Source organism: Lethenteron reissneri, chromosome 69 (genome assembly GCF_015708825.2).
Source record: "Lethenteron reissneri isolate LAM-NWPU_2019-01 chromosome 69, ASM1570882v1, whole genome shotgun sequence".
Classification (NCBI taxonomy): domain Eukaryota; kingdom Metazoa; phylum Chordata; class Hyperoartia; order Petromyzontiformes; family Petromyzontidae; genus Lethenteron; species Lethenteron reissneri.
In genome coordinates, this window is record NC_083847.1 from 8283714 (window position 1) to 8290988 (window position 7275).

Here is a 7275-nt window from a genome sequence, read left to right on the forward strand (position 1 = left end):
AGTGACTGACTGAGTGACTGAGTGAGTGACTGAGTGACTGACTGAGTGACTGAGTGAGTAACTGACTGACTAAGTGACTGACTGAGTGGGTGACTGACTTACTAAGTGACTAAGTGACTGACTGAGCAAGTGAACGAACCAGGCTACGAGACCTCGTGTTAACAGAAGCCTAAGAACCACGTGTCTCTCTCGTACCTTGCAGTCGTTCCGCACGAACTGGATGTCGAGTGACTGACTGAGTGACTGAGTGAGTGACTGAGTGACTGACTGAGTAACTGAGTGAGTAACTGACTGACTAAGTGACTGACTGAGTGGGTGACTGACTTACTAAGTGACTGACTGAGCAAGTGAACGAACCAGGCTACGAGACCTCGTGTTAACAGAAGCCTAAAAACCACGTGTCTCTCTCGTACCTTGCAGTCGTTCCGCACGAACTGGATGCCGTGCCCCGGGTAGACGGGCGCCGAACAGAAGTAGCACGTCTCGATCCGCATGGCGGCTGCGGAGAGGAGGAGGTGGAGGAGGTGGAGGTGATGGTGGAGGTGATGGTGGAGGTGATGGTGGAGGTCGCCACGAGGGGCTGGTGAGGGAAATGGCGGCCTCCTGCCTGATGGTGGTGATGGTGGAGGAGGCGGAAGTGACGTCGAAGCGCTTCCGGCGTGGTGACGTCACCGGCGTGGTGACGTCGCCGCGCGTTTCCGGCGTGGTGACGTCATTGGGGCGTGGTGACGTCAGCGCGTTTTCGGCGAGGTGACGTCACCGCGCGCTTCTGGTGTGGTGACGTCAGCGCGAGTATCTGGCGTGGTGACGTCAACGCGCTTCCGGCGTGGTGACGTCACCGCGCGTTTCTGGCGTGGTGACGTCAACGCGCTTCCGGCGTGGTGACGTCAGCGCGAGTTTCTGGCGTGGTGACGTCAACGCGCTTCCGGCGTGGTGACGTCAACGCGCGTTTCTGGCGTGGTGACGTCAACGCGCTTCCGGCGTGGTGACGTCAGCGCGAGTTTCTGGCGTGGTGACGTCAGCACGCCCTACGCGTGCTGACGTCACCACGCCGTCTATGGGTCTCTATGAGTGAGTCTATGGGTCTCTACGAGTGAGTCTATGGGTCTCTGTGAGTGAGTCTATGGGTCTCTGTGAGTGAGTCTATGGGTCTCTATGAGTGAGTCTATGGGTCTCTACGAGTGAGTCTATGGGTCTCTGTGAGTGAGTCTATGGGTCTCTGTGAGTGAGTCTATGGGTCTCTGTGAGTGAGTCTATGGGTCTCTGTGAGTGAGTCTATGGGTCTCTATGAGTGAGTCTGTGGGTCTCTGTGAGTGAGTCTATGGGTCTCTGTGAGTGAGTCTGTGGGTCTCTGTGAGTGAGTCTATGGGTCTCTGTGAGTGAGTCTATGGGTCTCTGTGAGTGAGTCTATGGGTCTCTGTGAGTGAGTCTATGGGTCTCTATGAGTGAGTCTATGGGTCTCTATGAGTGAGTCTATGGGTCTCTATGAGTGAGTCTATGGGTCTCTGTGAGTGAGTCTATGGGTCTCTGTGAGTGAGTCTAGGGTCTCTGTGAGTGAGTCTATGGTCTCTATGAGTGAGTCTATGGGTCTCTACAGTGAGTCTATGGGTCTCTGTGAGTGAGTCTATGGGTCTCTGTGAGTGAGTCTATGGTCTCTATGAGTGAGTCTATGGGTCGCTATGAGTGAGTCTATGGGTCCTCTGTGAGTGAGTCTATGGGTCTCTTGAGTGAGTCTATGGGTCTCTGTGAGTGAGTCTATGGGTCTCTAGGAGTGAGTCTATGGGTCTCTACGAGTGAGTCTATGGGTCTCTGTGAGTGAGTCTATGGGTCTCTGTGAGTGAGTCTATGGGTCTCTGTGAGGAGTCTATGGGTCTCTGTGAGTGAGTCTATGGGTCTCTGTGAGTGAGTCTATGGGTCTCTATGAGTGAGTCTATGGGTCTCTATGAGTGAGTCTATGGTCTCTATGAGTGAGTCTATGGGTCTCTGTGAGTGAGTCTATGGGTCTCTGTTGAGTCTATGGGTCTCGTGAGTGAGTCTGGTCTCTATGAGTGAGTCTATGGGTCTCTGAGTGAGTCTATGGGTCTCTATGAGTGAGTCTATGGGTCTCTGTGAGTGAGTCTATGGGTCTCTGTGATGATCTATGGGTCTCTGTGAGTGAGTCTATGGGCTCTGTGAGTGAGTCTATGGGTCTCTATGAGTGAGTCTGTGGTCTCTGTGAGTGAGTCTATGGGTCTCTGTGAGTGAGTCTATGGGTCTCTATGATGAGTCTATGGGTCTCTGTGAGTGAGTCTATGGGTCTCTATGAGTGATCTATGGGTCTCTGTGAGTGAGTCTATGGTTCTCTGTGAGTGAGTCTATGTCTCTATGATGAGTCTATGGTCTCTATGAGTGAGTCTATGGGTCTCTATGAGTGAGTCTATGGTCTCTGTGAGTGAGTCTATGGGTCTCTGTGAGTGAGTCTATGGGTCTCTGTGAGTGAGTCTATGGGTCTCTATGAGTGAGTCTATGGGTCTCTGTGAGTGAGTCTATGGGTCTCTATGAGTGAGTCTATGGGTCTCTGTGAGTGAGTCTATGGGTCTCTGTGAGTGAGTCTATGGGTCTCTGTGAGTGAGTCTATGGGTCTCTGTGAGTGAGTCTATGGGTCTCTAGTGAGTGAGTCTGTGGGTCTCTGTGAGTGAGTCTATGGGTCTCTGTGAGTGAGTCTATGGGTCTCTATGAGTGAGTCTATGGGTCTCTGTGAGTGAGTGTATGGGTCTCTGTGAGTGAGTCTATGGGTCTCTGTGAGTGAGTCTATGGGTCTCTGTGAGTGAGTCTATGGGTCTCTGAGTGAGTCTATGGGTCTCTGTGAGTGAGTCTATGGGTCTCTGTGAGTGAGTCTATGGGTCTCTGTGAGTGAGTCTATGGGTCTCTGTGAGTGAGTCTATGGGTCTCTGTGAGTGAGTCTATGGGTCTCTGTGAGTGAGTCTATGGGTCTCTATGAGTGAGTCTATGGGTCTCTGTGAGTGAGTGTATGGGTCTCTGTGAGTGAGTCTATGGGTCTCTGTGAGTGAGTCTATGGGTCTCTGTGAGTGAGTCTATGGGTCTCTATGAGTCTATGGGTCTCTGTGAGTGAGTCTATGGGTCTCTGTGAGTGAGTCTGTGGGTCTCTGTGAGTGAGTCTATGGGTCTCTGTGAGTGAGTCTATGGGTCTCTGTGAGTGAGTCTGTGGGTCTCTGTGAGTGAGTCTATGGGTCTCTGTGAGTGAGTCTATAAGGTCTCTGTGAGTGAGTCTATGGTCTCTGTGAGTGAGGCTATGGGTCTCTGTGAGTGAGTCTATGGGGTCTCTGTGAGTGAGTCGGTGGGTCTCTGTGAGTGAGTCTATGGGTCTCTGTGAGTGAGTCTATGGGTCTCTATGAGTGAGTCTATGGGTCTCTGTGAGTGAGTCTAGGGGTCTCTGTGAGTTGGGTCTCTGTGAGTGAGTCTATGGGTCTCTGTGAGTGAGTCTATGGGTCTCTATGAGTGAGTCTGTGGGTCTCTGTGAGTGAGTCTATGGGTCTCTGTGAGTGAGTCTGTGGGTCTCTGTGAGTGAGTCTATGGGTCTCTGTGAGTGAGTCTGTGGGTCTCTGTGAGTGAGTCTATGGGTCTCTGTGAGTGAGTCTATGGGTCTCTATGAGTGAGTCTATGGGTCTCTGTGAGTGAGTCTATGGGTCTCTGTGAGTGAGTCTATGGGTCTCTGTGAGTGAGTCTATGGGTCTCTATGAGTGAGTCTGTGGGTCTCTGTGAGTGAGTCTATGGGTCTCTATGGGTGAGTCTATGGGTCTCTGTGAGTGAGTCTATGGGTCTCTATGAGTGAGTCTGTGGGTCTCTGTGAGTGAGTCTATGGGTCTCTATGGGTGAGTCTATGGGTCTCTGTGAGTGAGTCTATGGGTCTCTGTGAGTGAGTCTATGGGTCTCTGTGAGTGAGTCTATGGGTCTCTGTGAGTGAGTCTATGGGTCTCTATGAGTGAGTCTGTGGGTCTCTGTGAGTGAGTCTATGGGTCTCTGTGAGTGAGTCTGTGGGTCTCTGTGAGTGAGTCTATGGGTCTCTGTGAGTGAGTCTGTGGGTCTCTGTGAGTGAGTCTATGGGTCTCTGTGAGTGAGTCTATGGGTCTCTATGAGTGAGTCTATGGGTCTCTGTGAGTGAGTCTATGGGTCTCTGTGAGTGAGTCTATGGGTCTCTGTGAGTGAGTCTATGGGTCTCTATGAGTGAGTCTGTGGGTCTCTGTGAGTGAGTCTATGGGTCTCTATGGGTGAGTCTATGGGTCTCTGTGAGTGAGTCTATGGGTCTCTATGAGTGAGTCTGTGGGTCTCTGTGAGTGAGTCTATGGGTCTCTATGGGTGAGTCTATGGGTCTCTGTGAGTGAGTCTATGGGTCTCTGTGAGTGAGTCTATGGGTCTCTGTGAGTGAGTCTATGGGTCTCTTTGGTGTGAGTGAGTCTATGGGTCTCTGTGGAGTGAGTCTAGGGTCTCTATGAGTGAGTCTAGGGTCTCTATGAGTGAGTCTATGGTCTCTATGAGTGAGAGTCTATGGGTCTCTATGAGTGAGTCTATGGGTCTCTGTGAGTGAGTCTATGGGTCTCTATGAGTGAGTCTATGGGTGTCTGTGAGTGAGTCTATGGGTCTCTGTGAGTGAGTCTATGGGTCTCTGTGAGTGAGTCTATGGGTCTCTATGAGGAGTCTGTGGGTCTCTGTGGTGAGGTCTATGGGTCTCTGTGAGGTGAGTCTGTGGGTCTCTGTGAGTGAGTCTATGGGTCTCTGTGAGTGAGTCTGTGGGTCTCGTGAGTGAGTCTATGGGTCTCTGTGAGTGAGTCTATGGGTCTCTGTGAGTGAGTCTATGGGTCTCTATGAGTGAGTCTATGGGTCTCTGTGAGTGAGGTATGGGTCTCTGTGAGTGAGTCTATGGGTCCTGTGAGGAGTCTATGGGTCTCTGTGAGTGAGTCTATGGGTCTCTATGAGTCTATGGGTCTCTGTGAGTGAGTCTATGGGTCTCTGGGAGTGAGTCTGTGGGTCTCTGTGAGTGAGTCTAGGGGTCTCTGTGAGTGAGTCTATGGGTCTCTGTGAGTTGAGTCTATGGGTCTCTCTGGTGAGTGAGTCTATGGGTCTCTGTGAGTGAGTCTATGAGTCTCTATGATAGGATGTCTCTGTGAGTGAGTTGCTATGGGTCTCTGTGAGTGAGTCTATGGGTCTCTGTGAGTGAGTCTATGGGTCCTCTATGGAGTCTATGGGTCTCTGGTGAGTGAGTCTATGGGTCTCTGTGAGTGAGTCTGTGGGGTCTCTGTGAGTGAGTCTGATGGGTCTCTCTCTTGAGTGAGTCTAATGGGTCTCTGTGAGTGAGTCTATGGGTCCTCTGTGAGTGAGTCTAATGGGTCTCTGTGAGTGAGTCTATTGGGTCTCTATGAGTCTCTGTGGGGGCGTGAGTCTTATGGGTCTCTGTGAGTGAGTCTATGGGTCTTCTGTGAGTGAGTCTATGGGTCTCTGTGAGTGAGTCTATGGGTCTCTGTGGTAGTCATGTGGGTCTATGGAGGGGTCTGTGAATGAGTCTAATGGGTCTCTGTGAGTGAGTCTGTGGGGTCTCTGTGAGTGAGTCTATGGTCTCTGTGAGTGAGTCTATGGGGTCTCTGTGAGTGAGTCTGTGGGGTCTCTGTGAGTGAGTCTATGTGGGTCTCTGTGAGTGAGTCTATGGGTCTCTGGTGAGTGAGTCTCTGGGTCTCTGTGAGTGAGTCTATGGGGCTCTGTGAGTGAGTCTGTGGGTCTTCTGTTGAGTGAGTCTATGGGTCATCTGTGAGTGAGTCCTATGGGTCTCTATGAGTGAGTCTATGGGTCTCTGTGAGTGACGTCTATGGGTCTCTGTGAGTGAGTCTGTGGGTTCTCTGTGAGGTGAGTCTATGGGTTCTCTGTTGAGTGAGTCTATGGGTCTTCTGTGAGTTGAAGTCTGTGGGTCTCTGTGAGGAGTGAGTCTATGGGTTCTCTGGTGAGTGAGTCTTGGGGTCTCTGTGAGTGAGTCTATGGGGTTCTCTGTGAGTGAGTCTGTGGGTTCTCTGTGAGTGAGTCTATGGGGTCCTGTGAGTGAGTCTATGGGTCTCTATGTGAGTCTATGGGTCTCTGTGAGTGAGTCTATGGGTCCTTGGAGTGAGTCTATGGGTCTCTGTGAGTGAGTCTATGGGTCTCTATGAGTGAGTCTGTGGGTCTCTGTGAGTGAGTCTATGGGTCTCTATGGGTGAGTCTATGGGTCTCTGTGAGTGAGTCTATGGGTCTCTATGAGTGAGTCTGTGGGTCTCTGTGAGTGAGTCTATGGGTCTCTATGGGTGAGTCTATGGGTCTCTGTGAGTGAGTCTATGGGTCTCTGTGAGTGAGTCTATGGGTCTCTGTGAGTGAGTCTATGGGTCTCTGTGAGTGAGTCTATGGGTCTCTATGAGTGAGTCTGGGTCTCTGTGAGTTAGTCTATGGGTCTCTGTGAGTGAGTCTAGTGGTCTCTGTGAGTGGATCTATGGGTCTCTGTGAGTGAGTCTATGGGTCCTCTGTGAGTGAGTCTATGGGTCTCTGTGAGTGAGTCTATGGGTCTCTGTGAGTGAGTCTATGGGTCTCTATGAGTGAGTCTATGGGTCTCTGTGAGTGAGTCTATGGGTCTCTGTGAGTGAGTCTATGGGTCTCTGTGAGTGAGTCTATGGGTCTCTAGTGAGTGAGTCTGTGGTCTCTGTGAGTGAGTCTATGGGTCTCTATGGGTGAGTCTATGGGTCTCTAGTGAGTGAGTCTATGGGTCTCTATGAGTGAGTCTATGGGTCTCTGTGAGTGAGTCTATGGGTCTCTATGAGTGAGTCTATGGGTCTCTGTGAGTGAGTCTATGGGTCTCTGTGAGTGAGTCTATGGGTCTCTGTGAGTGAGTCTATGGGTCTCTGTGAGTGAGTCTATGGGTCTCTGTGAGTGAGTCTATGGGTCTCTATGAGTGAGTCTATGGGTCTCTGTGAGTGAGTCTATGGGTCTCTATGAGTGAGTCTATGGGTCTCTATGAGTGAGTCTATGGGTCTCTGTGAGTGAGTCTATGGGTCTCTGTGAGTGAGTCTGTGGGTCTCTGTGAGTGAGTCTATGGGTCTCTGTGAGTGAGTCTATGGGTCTCTGTGAGTGAGTCTATGGGTCTCTATGAGTGAGTCTATGGGTCTCTGTGAGTGAGTCTATGGGTCTCTGTGAGTGAGTCTATGGTCTCTGTGATTGAGTCTATGGGTCTCTGTGAGAGTCTATGGGTCTCTGTGAGTGAGTCTA